General features: G+C 29.1%; 1 long non-coding RNA gene across 1 annotated transcript in view; it reads right to left on the reverse strand.

Annotated features, from left to right (window-relative positions):
* Positions 1 to 4,012: 4,012 nt before the first annotated feature.
* The window catches only part of LOC149533947 (uncharacterized), a 99,132-nt gene continuing 87,258 nt past the window's right edge, over positions 4,013 to 15,886 (reverse strand). Inside the window, exon 6 of the long non-coding RNA XR_016357976.1 lies at positions 4,013 to 4,260. This is a non-coding gene — a long non-coding RNA (uncharacterized LOC149533947). The remainder of the gene's footprint in view (positions 4,261 to 15,886) is intronic.

The raw sequence follows: 15,886 nt of genomic DNA on the forward strand, positions 1-15,886 counted from the left end.
ATTAGACTCAATTTTCTAAATGTTCTAAATGTCTCTTATATATTTCCATTTAGACCCCCATCATTTTCAAAATAATATTTGAAATTCTTTCCATATTCATCTTTCCAAATTAAAGATTATATTGAATCTATAATGCTCACCATTATAAAATATCTTGTTATTAAAGAATTTCTCTTTAAATTCCAAACATCAATTAATATATCAATTATTTATTATTGATAATGCATATATATATATATATATATATATATATATATACACACACACACACACACACACACACACACACACACACACACACACACATAACATTTAATAATTTAATAACAATGCAACATTGAAAAGCTGAAATTCATATTCAAATAACATATGAAATATCATTTAACAATGAAAATTCGATTTCATATAACATAAACGTTTTTTTTTTAATAAAAAAAAACACAATGAAATATTTACATAACCCCCTGCCCTTGCTGCGATACGCAGTACCTGCGGTCGCAGGCACTGCGTCGACAGCGGGTACGTAGTACCCCTATCGTCGCAGACCTGCGACGGCAGGCCTCTGCCTTCCGCAGGCATGGGGTACAAATCGTGCCCAAGAAAATTTTAATATAATTTTTTTATAAACATTGTTTCAAACGCCGATTCACAATACGAAACGCGTCGCGAATTATTAAGTTTTCCCCACTGCGATTTAACAATCGATCATTCAGTGAATTATATATATATATATATATATATATATATATATATATATATATATATATATATATATATATATATATATATATATATATATATATATATATATATATATATATATATATACATATGTATGTATATATATATATTCGAATTTCGTACTGCAATACATTCATAATAAACACACACACACACACACACACACACACACACACACACATATATGTAAGCAGATCCGAATATATAAACATGTATGTTTTTCCACAAGGAATTATATCCACAATTAAAAAATTTCCTATAAAATATTTGCACTCAAGATTCATTCAATTAATTTTCTAATGGATCTGGCTATAAATCTTAACCCTAGCCCCGTGATCTCTTTAGATCTATGCATGTAAGTTTTCTCAAATCAATTTAACTACCCATAATGAAAATGCATACAATTAAAATAAGAAAATCCTTAGAAGACATATGGAAGACACGAAGAAGACAGGGAATGCAAGATGCGAAAATAGCATAAGTAAAATCACAAGAATCTACCCGAATTCTGATGCTAATTCGCTCTTTCTCAGAATACCCGCGGAGCAAGCTCCCTTCTTCAGAGTTCTCGAATCCTCCAATGCTCCAATTGCACTCCAAATGCTATATCTAAGCCTCTAGGAATGTCTGAATATAAAGAGCTCTCAGGAAACACCTAGAATGCTTCTAGAAACAGCTAGAAGGTGTCACCAACTAAACATGGGTTTTTTCCAACCTTCTAGATGAGCCATAGGGTTGTAGACACCATGTGCTTAATTGATGAACTAACCTCTGTGTTGATGACACATGAGAAATAGAAAAGTGTGTTAACTCTCATGCAAGCTTATAACTCCAGTTCACTTTTTATATAATTTTTATTTAAATATTTATAACTTTCATTTTAATTTTTATAACTTTTATTATTATTATTTATTTATTACTTTATTATTATTATTAATTTTAATTTATAATTCTCTTTTATTTAATTCTTTTCCTCAATTAATTCTCATTTAATTAATTATAATCAAAATATCAAAGATTATGATATTTTATATTAATTTTTTTCAAATAATTAATTTATTAATTAAATCTATTTATGAAGACTTAATTAATAGAAAATTCACCATAGACCTCCAAGATAAAATATGAAAATCCATCATAGAGCAAATCACACAAACTCAGTCTAAAGGGTTAAAAATCACGAATTATGTCATCCAAAATATTCGGTGGGTAAAATATCCAGATACTTGTTCTACCTCACTAAGACAATTGGCTTAAAGGTTTGGGATTTGGACTTGAGAATTTATCTCCCTTCTCTTATCATTGAGATAGTATAATAGGGTACGCTCATCTTAGCAATTCAGGGAAGTCGATATCCGGTACCTGCAACGTACAGAAAAACCATGCATGTACATACAATATATATAATGCTAAGCTAAACAGACAATTGTAGGAAGTGGTGCATCGTGTAGATCCCGACCAAGCAGGTGACTACGACTCCCTTCCTTAACCACATCAAAAACGCCATGCAATAAGAAAGCACGCACACCATACACATGTAAGTATGGGGTAAGTCTCCATAATAAAACACATGAGATAATAAACCATCTAACTAATCATTAATAACTGAACACAATATAATGATCATCATGTATGCACGAAATGTAAAGTCTAAATGATCTCATCACATAACGATTGAATCCATAACATAATGTCTGATAGTGTCAAAACAATACCACTAATCCATCAACATAAAACTAATCCATCATAGTCTGATAATAATAGCAACAATATGTCCAGAAAAGATGTGAACGAGGGTAGGCACTACACGAGCAAAGATTGTCTCATTAGCTATATGGGTGGTTGAAAGCTCTAGTTATTGTATATGTTTGATTATAGCTATAACTCTAAAGATTTGATGGTAGAAGTAGGTATGTTAATATGTTGTTTTCTATGTTTTTAGTTGATTTTTGTGAGCTATAGGGGGTTCTTAGTCCTTGTATTGTAAGGGTCTAAGGTATGGGTGTAATGTGTTGAATTGTAATCTTTGGTATTAAGGCCCTTTCCCTATTGACTCAATCAAAAACATGATTAGTACCATTTCATTTCCAAGATAAGATTAAAATTTATAAACTATAATTATTTTTTATTTCATGATAAGGGTTTTATCTCCACTCAAACATTATGATTATCCGATCATAATGTAGACACTACATCCAAAAACTAGATAAAATATAATATAATACAAAGATAATGCAACTATAATATCATTGAATCTCTTCAAAGGTTCTCCAAGTATAAGAGTCCATTAACTAATTACTTGACATTATTAATTTTTTTATAAAATGTTACAATGCAAACCTAAAAGGGCCTACCAGATCCATATGAAAATTCATCACTAGTGCTACAATTCAATATGTGATATGAATGTTTACCAACACCACTAAACCATTAACTAATAGATTATCTTTTTAGTTGTAAATATAACCCCAATATAAAATGTTGGGCAAGTATGTACAACATAAGAACATTGTTTTTCTAACGCATGATCAAATATAAAATAATCTAATTAAATAAGGTAAGGGTAGCTAAAACATGGGGTGGTATTTGATTTGGTTCTCTTATATAAATATTTTAAGGAGTGGACCTAGTGGGTATCATAATGAGCATCTACACAAGGGACAAAGTTATTTTATTTTAATATAAGGGTTTTTTTTACTACTTATTTTATTAAATAAATAATAAAAAATTCAATAATTTACATAAAATACCCAAGCACACAAAATATTAATGATTCCAATGTCACAAGTAATTTGTAACTACTAGTTTCATAGATAACAGTCACAATTAATTAGTAACTACTAGTGTCATAGATGACATGCCAGTCCTTAGAGTCCAACATGACAAAATATGATGCCGTGAAATGTGATGCTACAAACCCGACTCTCATTAATTTAGGTACCCCAAAAACCAAATAAAATATCTTACAACTCAAAAATTATTACAAACCTTAATTTTAGTTAATAAAAATATTTCTCTTGCATAACACACATCTATATGTCATAAATTAACCCAACTTATTTTTTAAAGTAAGAATTTTTGTAATGGTCTAAAGAGTCAATATTCTTCATGTAAAAGAAAAATTAATTTAATAGAACATCAACAATTCAAGACAATATCTATTTATTTTTGTCCTAATTTACTTAACAACTCTCAAATACTTTTTCTCCTTAAAATGCAACTTGCTAAATAAAATAATATTATGTTTCATAATTTTTTATAGCATAATATATAATTTGACAAGACTATCTAGTCATTTACTTATATCAAGTAAAATATACACAAAGTTAGTCATAGATTAAGCAAAAGAAGATTGACTTACAAGTCTAATCACAAAATGCACTATAATAGTCAATCATTTAGAAGTTAATTTCATGAGTTTTCAATATCACTATTTGTATTACACAAGAGCATATTTATATAATTAAATAAACTATGTACATCGTCTTTGATTAGCTACCATTGGGCTTTCCTTTATTCCTGCACATTTCAATAAAACATTATATTTATCTACCAATATAAAATGATTTAGGTAAAGAAAATTATGAAAATTTCAATAATATTTATATTTTAATAACTTTTTATTAATTTCTGTTGTAGGCTAGAGAACTATAGGCAATGCCCAGAATCTAACTAATGATTAAATTTTAGAGTTTTAATCAATGAAACTTCACCAATACTTTTTACAATATTATATTTTAGTTTTTAGTAAAGTTAAATGCACGATATTTATTTTCTTAAAAAAATAATGCCACGAGGACAAATTTTGAGGAAATATCCACCCAGGCTAAATTTATGGCTAAAGTTTAACTATTATAATTATTATTTTTGAATCAAAGAAATATTATTCTCCACACTCAATCATTTTATTTTTCTCGTAAATTATTCTTTAAATTTTGTATTCATTAAAACTATGTTATATTTCTAGATTTAATATTTTCAATAAATATATTATTTATTATTATTTTTTACTATTTGACAACTGAAACATGGTCTTTACTATTTTTTAAATCTTTATTTTAATGTGATTATTGTAGTACCTTTAAATCAAAATAAATTAAATATTAATTTTAATATATTCAAATTTCAAATTTTCTTTTAAAGAAATATATTATCTTTAAAATTTACCTTCTTATAAACATTCTTTAAGAAAACCTACAAGTGTTGCAACCTTGCCAAAAATAAAGACAAAATATTAATAAGAAAATTATTTAAAATTAAATTCAAAATATGTAATAATCTGATTATATATTTATTTATAATATAATATATTTTAAAAATAAATATAAAATTCATTTTACAAATTTATTAATGAATAAATAATGTTCAATTATTTTTTAAATTTTGAACATCTCTATGAGCAAGAACTTTGTCACTATGCAACCTTGTTCAATAAGACAACACTACAAGTGTGAATATGCTTAGGTAACATACTAATTTTCGTGAAGATAGTGAATTTGAGTTGTGGAAATATTTCCTGCTTATCAAGATAATATATATTTTAACATTAGACTCTATGTGATTTGAGTTCTTTACTACCAATCGTACACTTATGTTGTAGAGGTGTGGAAGGTCGAGCAACCTCTCTCTCTCTCTCTCTCTCTCTCTCTCTCTCTCTCTCTCTCTCTCTCTCTCTCTCTCTCACACACACACACACACATAACATTTTCTTTTAATATTAAGTTTATTTAAACTTTCATTTTAAAAACCAAAGACAAAATATTGTTGTTACAAAGAAAAGAGACCATTACCTTGAATTAAACATGTTTTTCACAAACTATGTGTGTGTGTGTGTGTGTGTGTGTGTACACACACATATATTTATTCTTGCTTGTATGTATGTATGTATATATGTACGTGTATATATAAATATATGTGTAGATATACACATACACACATATATGTATGTATATATACACATGTATATATACACAAATATGTATGTATACATATATGTATACATGTATATATGTATGTATGTGTTGGTATATGATTATGTTGAGAGACATTTTATACAATGGCAGCATAAATGCCCAGCACGAGAATATGTCAAAATAGATTTTTTATCAATTAAAAAGAATGCATTACTAATATTTAAATAAATATAACAATTAAAAAAGAAACAAAAAAATCCTAAAAAAATAGTTTGTCAAACTGGTAGGATACCAAGTGACGAATCCAAAATAGTAGGACCACAAAAATAGGGTCTAAAAAAAATTAATTATATATATAATAAAATAATATAAAATTTTAAATAATTTCTTTAAAAAAAAAAATTTAAAAATTGAAAAATAATTATAAATAAATAAAACATAAATTTTTTAAAAATTAAAATGAAAATGATTAAGGAAAAATAAATGAATAAATTTTTTTTTAAATAATTTAAAAAATTTGTAAAAAAATTTAAAAAACCAAACAAATGGTTGCAAAATGAATGCCTACAGGTCATAGCAATGACTTTCGCAGCTGTTAGTGATAGTCATTGCCACGACTACCTTCTAACAGTTGATGAGGTGGTGGGGGTGGTGGCCCATCACCTTTTTAATTTTATTTTTTTTAAATTATTAATAATTTCCACCACTATGTGGTGGACATTTTAAAAATTTGTGTTTTTGTTTTACAATAATGTTTTGTGGCATTTTTAATTTTCCTTTTTAATTTTGTATTTGTATGGAGAGTTCAGAGAGTGGGAATTGAAGCGTCATCTTTTAGTGGACAATGAAGAGCTTTTTTGTGGGAGATGAAGAGTTGTTTCTCTAATTATAAAAACTCTTCTCTCCTTTCATTTTTGCTTTGCATTTACAGAAGAGCAAATTTGGAGAGAAAGACAAGAGTTTGAGAGTAAAGCTTTGATTGCTTTTGAGGGGTAGAATAGCTATTTTTTTAGGAAGGACAAGAAGATAAATTAGTTGGAGAAGAAGCATTGCAAATTTGAAGATCAAAGAGAAAAGTGAGCTTCTTCTTAATATATATTTTTTCCATTAAGTTTTATTTTGCATTTAGATTACTATTCGCATTTAGAATAGTAGTTACACTATTTACATTCAGTTGTATTTTATATTTTTAATGAGATTTGTTAATTTTTTATATTGTTGTATTCAAAATTACATTTGCATGTTTGATACATTATTTAGATTTAGTTGCATGTTATATATTTAGATATAATTTGCATAGATTATTGTTCCTTCATATTTTGCATTGTATTTTTTAGATTAATGTTATATTTTTTCTGTAATATTTCATATGGATGGCCATGTCGCCATATAAATATTTTTAATATTTTTTTGAAAATATTGATCTATAAATTTAGTGATTACTATTTTGATTTACAAAAGTAGTTTAATTTATAATAGTTTATTGATTAAGATAAGTATAATGATTTAGAATAGTATCTTTTATTTATATTACTAATTTGAATTAGATTACTATTTCAATTATAATAGTTTTTTATTTATACTTAGATTAAAATTAATCTTTACTTATTAATATTTGAAAAGTGGATGGCAATTTCTAAATATTTTATTAAAGTGTCAATTTATTTGTTTCTAAATAAGAAAAATCAAACTTATACTTTTAATTTTGTTGTTTGAAAATTAGAGTAACCATATATTTATTTTCTATATGCAATTTTAAAATATAAATATTAACTTTTAGGCATCAATCTTTGAAAGTGGAAGGCAATGCTGCTATTTTTAAAATATTATAATAGTAAGCAATTTATTATAATGTTAGCTAAAACTAAAAATATTTGTAATGTTTCAAAAGTGGATGGCAGTGCTGCCATATTTCAAAACATTAGAATGTAAATATTTCATGGAATAATAAATATTACTTTGTTTACATCTATGTAACCATAGGCATTTTATCATGAACATTTTAGAAATATTTAACTTTGTATTAAGGATTGATTTTTATGTTTATAATAAAATAATCTAATACAATTTTTTTATTGTGTTAATGCTCAAGGTATAAAACATGAACTTCAATTATAGGATGAAAGTTGAAGTTCATTCTAATGAGGATGGTTTCCAAGGAGCATGGTTCCCTAACACTATTATTGGACACGTGGCCAATGCTTACAAGCCTATGTTTTTCATTCAATATGATAATTTCATAACTGATGAGTTCACACATGAACTTCTTGTAGAGGAGCTTTTTCAAGAGGATATTAGACCTAGACCTCCAATTGTTTCTCTACCACAATACATCCCATTAGATTTGGTGGTAGACATCTTCGAGAATGATTGTTGGTGATCAGGCATTGTTGTTGACAAATTTAAGTCTCCACTTAGCCGACGATAATTTTACGAAGTTTACTTTCCATATACTGAAACTCTTCAACCCTATTCTCGAACAGAGTTATGTTGATTTCATGAATGGGTTAACCAAAGGTGGATACTAATATAGTGGTACTGAATATGTTATTATGTTTTTTTAGTAGAGGTCGACATCTTTTTTGGGTATTAAAATCTATTATATTGGAAAATGGGAATTCACTATCTCATAAAGTAGATTGCCTATTATTTTTGGTATTGGCATTTTGTATTGCAAAGTCTAACATCATGTATACATATATTTTGCAATAAAAGGTCTTTTAGACCATTCTTTTTTAAAATGATGTATCCAAGGTTTTCATAAATAACATAATTTGTTTAGAGATGTATCCAATATTTTCATAAATAACAAATCATTATATATCTTCATGTTTCTATATTTGTTTATCAAAATGCATTTTCATAATCTTTTAATGTATTCTCTTATTTATTGTTCATACTTCCTTTGTTCCTTCTTAATTAATATATTGTTCAACAATCTATAAAAAAATTAATTGTTTGTCTCCATTCACTAATACTTTGATTTTACTCATTTTAAATGTTAATTTTCTTCATTTATGCAAACATTATATATAAATTTGACTACTTGTATAGTAATCTTCATTGTTATAATTTTTCTCATGTCTACTAAATAAAGTATGCCTTAAATAAATCATATATACATTCTAATAAATGAAGTTTTCTAATTTTATATGACACATTATTTAGTGTCATGAAAAATATATGTTAATTTACTAATATTATTTTTGTACTAGCTATGGAGAGACCTAGGTTAAATTTTGAATTAGAGGAGGGAAGAAGAGAATACCAAAGACAATATCAAAGAGAATATCATAGAGAATACCATAGACATCAACAACAACAATAGACAAAAAATGAAAGAGAACAACAATGAATAACATTAAATCAAGGAAATAGGCAAAGTTATACTAAAAGAAGGTCTAAAGTATTAGTTACACAACTAGAAACTGATGAAAGAGATCACACAAATGTACAGAGAAACAATTGTCAGTGTACTTCTAAGAGGGTCCTTCCAGATGCACAAAGGTGTGAAGTACAACATGTTGAAGTGCAACCAAGTGCCATACATGAGCATCCTACAAATGTAAACAATCAACTATACATTGAGTAAGAAGGGTCTCCATCTATAGAACGTGTCCCAAAAACACCTCAACATGGAAGTCAAATCCATGTGAATGATAAATTAGAAGGTGATAGCGAAAACATGGCCAACCTAAATGATATGCTTCAATATGAATTTAGAAGATTTCAAATGCAGTTTAGATATTAGATAGATATTTTGAAAACACCAAATATGTTATGTTTGTTAGAAGTCATACACAACAATGAAAGTATATTGTGCTAGTCAGGGTCCAATATGCAATAGTGTCAAGAGATAGGAATTCATAGGTTTTCATCTTCAAATAATATGGATTAGGGATGTCAACCACAAGAGCTTGCAAATTTAACTCGGGTTGAAGAGATGTTGATTGCATATGTAAACCCTATACTATAAGTTACACATGCAACTGGCAGTTACTATAAGTATAAAGGACATACCATTAGTTTTCCCTAGCATGTTGAACAGCTATCAAAAGTCTTACGACACACAGTTGATCATTTACCAGTCATTATTGTTCTAAGAAGGGATCAATGTGGTACACAATATAACTTTACTATGAATAGGGATCGTGTTTATAGAGCATTGAAATACAAAGTTGAAAATGAAAATTTTTATTTAGACATCAGGATAGATGAAATCGCTCTTAATGACTTGCCTAGAAATATGGATAAGAATATTTTTGATAGATTAAAGATGGTGCACATGGAGTTTAATTCTGATGCAAATGAAGTTGTATTCCGAGGTCCCCTTATGGAGACAAACAAAGCTAATTTAATCAAGAGCACACAGACTCTATGGCCTCAAGGCCACCTAATGCTCAAAGGGAAATGGAATTAATTCATGTTTGGGCTAATAATTTTGATGCAATTTTTTCAGCTTTAATTGAGTGGCCATTCATAGGTGCATCACCTATAAATGAGTATATCACATCTGGGTTTTACAGATGGAAGTTGTGATTGGTTAGAGCATAGAATGAAATAAGTATACTTGCATGAATTTGTAAAGCATTTGATCAAATATAGGGATCACCACTTTGGAAAACATCCACAGTTTAGGTATGTATTTTGTGTTGAACATGGTAATGAGACATCGTGCAAAAAGTTTAGCATCTATTTTTGCAAAAAGGAGCTTTCAAGAAATACCAATTACTATTAACATGAACTGTGTGAATATCTAGAGAATATGCCATATAATAATCTCATTGATAGGCTAATGTGGTTTAGGAACAAGTCTAAGAGGAATAAGGTCATATTGGAAAAAATGTAAGAAAAATTAACTAACTTGCTTCATCAACTTGGCCACCTACAATTTTCTTCACATTAAATGGAGCAGATATGCAGTGACCTGATCTACATGCACTAATAATTGGTACAACACCTACTGATCCACAAGAGGCTCAAAGATGGAGAAGGCAGAATATCATTGACTATCCACATATAGACACTTATTACATGCACTTAAGGAATACAATGTTCAGGAAAGAAATACTTGAAAAAGGTATGAAAGTAAAGGACTTTTGGTGTAGATATGAGTGGAAACGTCATGGTTTACGTCATGTTCATGACTTCTTATGGCTCAAAGGGGCACCAAATATAGACATTATTAATTGGTCAAATGAGGATGAATGAAAAGGTGCAGAGATATATTTTGACTCCATTATTCATGCATGGAAACCTAGACTTGATCCGTGCCAAAGAAATATATATGTAAGTTTGATATTATAAATGAGTTAAATATTAATATGTGTTTCTCACCTCTATCCAATAGAATAATATATGAATTATCATTTTTAGGTCTTCCAGAATTTTGGTCAACATCCATGCATCATGAATATAGTGCAACTTGTTGAGATGGATATAGACCAGGATTATGAACAGATACTCAATTGTGTTGAAATAAACACAGTTTTTAAGGAGGGAGCATGCCTTTGTAAAAAAATAGGAAGAATGGTTTATAGGTTAATCAAATTTTTAAAAAAAATGTCTAAATTTTATATTTCACATTTTTCAACAAGTTGGGTTAACAAGATACATATTCACCAATGTTTCAAGTACAATGCTCCTTGGCAATTAAATTTGGAGAGGTCAAACCTATACACCGATGCAGAATCGGGTGAGAAAAAATTTGAACCAGCAAGAAATGATGACAAAGTTAATACACACAATCAGTACATACTACGATTGTGGAGGGCCAATGTTGATTGGCAACCTGTCTTTTCAAGAAATGCAATGATCAAATATATTACAAAGTATGCAAAAAACGAAGAGATAAGCTTTGAAACATATCAACAAATATTGATGCATCTTTCAAGTCTTGAAAATCCTGATGATTTAGTATCACAAGCAAAGAGAAATCTTTTTAACAAAGATAGTTATAGAAAGAGATATTGGAGCTCAAGAAACATGCAATATGCTATTAGAACTTCATGTTGTTGGAGTGTAGCCAAAATTTTGTTAATCTAAATGTCTCAAGTGAAGTTTTCAAACCAGTGGTAATCAATTATGATGGAAATGAGGAGGAACTCACTAAATTTTGTTGATGGTTATAAAGAAAGACCACTTTGTATGGAAGGTATTAGATTGATTGATGTAGCAAGGTCCTGGATGTATAATCCTAAAAGAAGAGTTTGAGATAATAAATGGGGTCCAAGAAAGAAAGCAACTATTGTTAGAGTTTTTCCTAGGTGTATTTCTATTCCTCCCTGAGATTCTATTAAGTGGGTGGACTTTTGTTTGTTTGAGTTGTTACTATAAAACCTTTTCATAATGTTGAGAGAGACATTGGTCATGATGATGATAATATAGTAACAAATTGGGACTCACTCGACTACAATCTTTGGCATGTCCAAAGGCAAGAACATGCAAAAAATTATGAACCTTCAAGTGATTCAGAGATAGAAGACAATAGAGCCATTCAGGAAAAAACTACAGAACATGAGTGGGAAAAAAAAATATGGGTTAACATATGCCAATTTCTGAAATTGACATATTGGGAAGAAGAGATATTGATATAAATACAAATTAGTGCATTGAATATCAAACTAAAGAGGAGACAATCTGAGCAAATAAATTTCATATCTGAAATGAAAAAACATGGATGGCTTATGTATGATAACATTCCATAGTGCATCAACTTTACAACTCTCAATCACAAGTAGCAAAAAGAAATTGACATTATTATGACACACTACCATAACAATCAAGTGGTAAATCCTTTATTTATGATAATTCAAGGAACAACAGGAATAGGAAAGTCTTATCTAATTGGCGCCATCAATCAATCTCTTCAGATGGCATTGATGACAAATCCTTCTCCACTTCTATTTCTTGCACCAACTGGAGTTGAAGCTTTCAATATAGGAGTGTCTACCATTCATTCAAAGTTGTGGATACCAATTATAAATTTTTCCCAACTAGAAGGGACAATACTTACAAGTTTTCAACAAGAGATGGAAAATATCAAATATATTTTGATTGATGAAATGAGCTTCATTTGCCAAAACATGGTGGAAAATATAGACTATTGGCTTAAACAAGCCCTCTCACATAAAGAAGACATAAGCTTTGGAGGTATCCCTTCCCTTACATCACATGGTGTTATTAATGTCTCCTAATTCTTATTGAAATTGGTCATATAGAATGCATATCTTGTGATTTGACTTATGTACGTAACTTAAAATTTTGCAACTATCTTTCAACCATGTCTATAATTTGAGTTGGTGATTGGGGCAATTACCTCATATCAATGATAGACTAGCATATGATAGCAATAGGCGAGAAAATTTATTGTGGTAGGAATTCAAGACAGTGGTTAAACACTAGATAAAGTATTTAGGCAAGATGGAGAAAATATCCAACAACAAAGATTTCATCAGCTTCTCACACATTTGAGAGATGTGAATCCACAAATAGATGACTAGAACTTGCTCATGAAAAGAACACTGATAAGATTAGATGTTGAAAGCAATTCAAAGGCTTCCAAACAAAAGACTTTAAATAATGTGGATGATGACATGTATTATAGCTTTAAAAATATGGAATTTATTTTCCACTAACATTAATGATTACAATAGTAATACTAAATGGTCTAAAATTGATTCTAGTAATATCAGTTATATTCTTGGAGAGTAGAATTATTATTGGTTTATTCTTTCTATTGAGACCATATTTCACATATTGATGTATAGAAATACGAGACATAAAGGTGTTAGCCCCAACTGATAATATTGTTATTGTATGTAAAAGAGTCATATTAGTTGTTATATTGTCATTGATGTCAAGCTTTAGTTTGTTACACATTGTGCTAATTTAGTAGAATACCAAATCATTTGATTGATGAAGAGAATTTGAAGAAAGTATGGTGATGAAAGAATTGATAAGTATTAGTATACAATGGGTACTTGAATAGGTTAGGCTATGACAGTATAATGTTTCTTTGATTGTTTTGCACTCATGTAATGTCATGTTGAAGTTCATGCATTCCCCAAGCTACACAAGTTACACCAAAAAACTAGATGAAAGAAGAGACATAGTAGATTAACGAAGTAATTATAGTTGTTATCGAGTGTATGCAAAGAACACTTAAATTTCAGTGTTAACCCAATGATGTATTGCTCGAGTAAAGTTGCAATGTTCACCGAGTGAACAACAAAAGAAAAGATTAATATGAAGCTAACTTTTGATGAAAATTAAGAATGTTAGAGAAGTTCAAAGGATAAAGTCAAAGTTAGTTATGAGATCTATAGCTAGAGAAATGTAATGAAGATCTAATGAAGGATATTTAAGCAAGATGAAGGTGAGCACAAAGTTCAAGGAAGATCTATTTTCCAAGTGACTAAATTCATTGAATCTAAGATCTACAATCATGATTAAGTGAAAAAATCTTAAAGGATCTGGAAGAAAGAAGTTACCTATTTAAGGAGATGAATGAGACTAGTTTTAGTTATTGATATTATTGATAATGTGTGTATTGTACAAGAATTGTTGTTAAAGAATAAGGAAGACAAAACAAGGTGAAACAAGCACAAGAAAAGTGAAAAGAGGAAGTGCAAAATGAAAGTGAAAGTGTGTGAACCAGCTAGGCAAATATCTGAACAAGCAAGGTAGTGCTAAATTTAGCAAATCATCAACTGTTACTTTCTTACCATTGTAGTAGAAAAATCTCTTAACCATGTGGACTTAACAAGTCTTTGAAATCCCATATGGTAGCATAAATTAGTGATGTTTGTAAGTCCTTTAGATTGGGCCACTCTTTAGTAATGACAAGGAGTGATAAGGTCTAGATGATCTGTAGTTAAAATCCTCTAACTAGGCCACACTAAAAATGTGTATGTAAACCTTTAATAAGGTTGGATCCTAGTAGAGCTCACTTCAAAAGAGTGAAATTTTTGAGTTGTTATTTTGTAGGTGGATTTTCCCTTTACAAGGGTTCTAAATTAAATATATGTGTCGAATGTGTGAATTCTTATGTCTTAAAAATTGTATATTCATGTTATTTTATTATTGTTGCAACTCAATAAAAAAAGTTATCACTATGATAGAGTTGGTATAAGTAAAGAATAATGAGATAAGAGTTTGAAGTAAAGTTGATGTAAGTTTGATTTTTGAAGTTGAATGTGGTTACTAAGTTATTATTTTGAAATTTTATGATGTTTTAATTGGTACTAAATTGTATCAAAGTTGAGAGCTTTAAGGAAGAAGTTTGAAGGGACTTGAGGTAAAGATCCAAAAATAAGAGGTACCAAAGCTAACTAAGGAGCATTTTTCCTTGTGGAAAAAAAGGATGAGCTTACATTTATTTGGAATTGGAGACAATACTTTACACTAGCTAGACCCTCCTATGATTATAGAAGAGATGATACAGAAGAAAGAGCATAATAGTTTGATGATTGAGATTGCATCTTGCCTTAATGATGTTGAGTTTGATGATATCAAGAACTATACAAATGCTAAAGAAATGTGGGACGATCAACACTTGTACATGGTGGAGATGAGAATGTGCTAAGAACAAGAGCAAAAAGTTTGAGATGCAAATATGATGACATGGGAATGAAAGAAGGTGAGAATGTTGTGCAGTATGTGAACCAAATCAGGGAAGTTGTGAGTATAACCAAAGTTGGTGGAGGAGCCAACAGTGATACTGAAGTTGTAAGGTTCTCAGAACTCTCTTTCCTATCTATTCTATTAAAGTTTCTATAGTTCAAGAAGTCAAAGATATGTGTGGTGATGGTTTAGTTAGTCATTTGGTTGTATTTGAATTGGGTAATTTTGACAATAGCGTGCCTACGCTTTGGAATGCCTTGAATAACCATTGGTAGTTCAAAGAAATAAAAGAGCAGTAAAGATTAAAGTGAGTCAGAATTAAAAGATGGCATGGATGACATTGAACCATTTTCTTGCAAGGATGTTACATAGAGGCAAAGGTAGATTTAAAGGTAAATTACCTCTCATATTTTTTAAGTGCAATGAAGTAGGTCATATTGTTGCAAGATATCCTAATAAGAGAAAGAGTGACAGAAATAATAAGAAGGATCAGAAGTACAAAGAGAACAAAGACTACAAGGACAAAGGGAAGAAATCATGCTAAATTGTTGAGGAAGAGCATACCAATATAGATACTAAAGATGAGAAAGTTGGAGTAAAAGTGGTGT

Source organism: Cupressus sempervirens, chromosome 10, assembly GCF_028749045.1.
Source record: "Cupressus sempervirens isolate cs-2001-9-10 chromosome 10, ASM2874904v1, whole genome shotgun sequence".
NCBI lineage: Eukaryota > Viridiplantae > Streptophyta > Pinopsida > Cupressales > Cupressaceae > Cupressus > Cupressus sempervirens.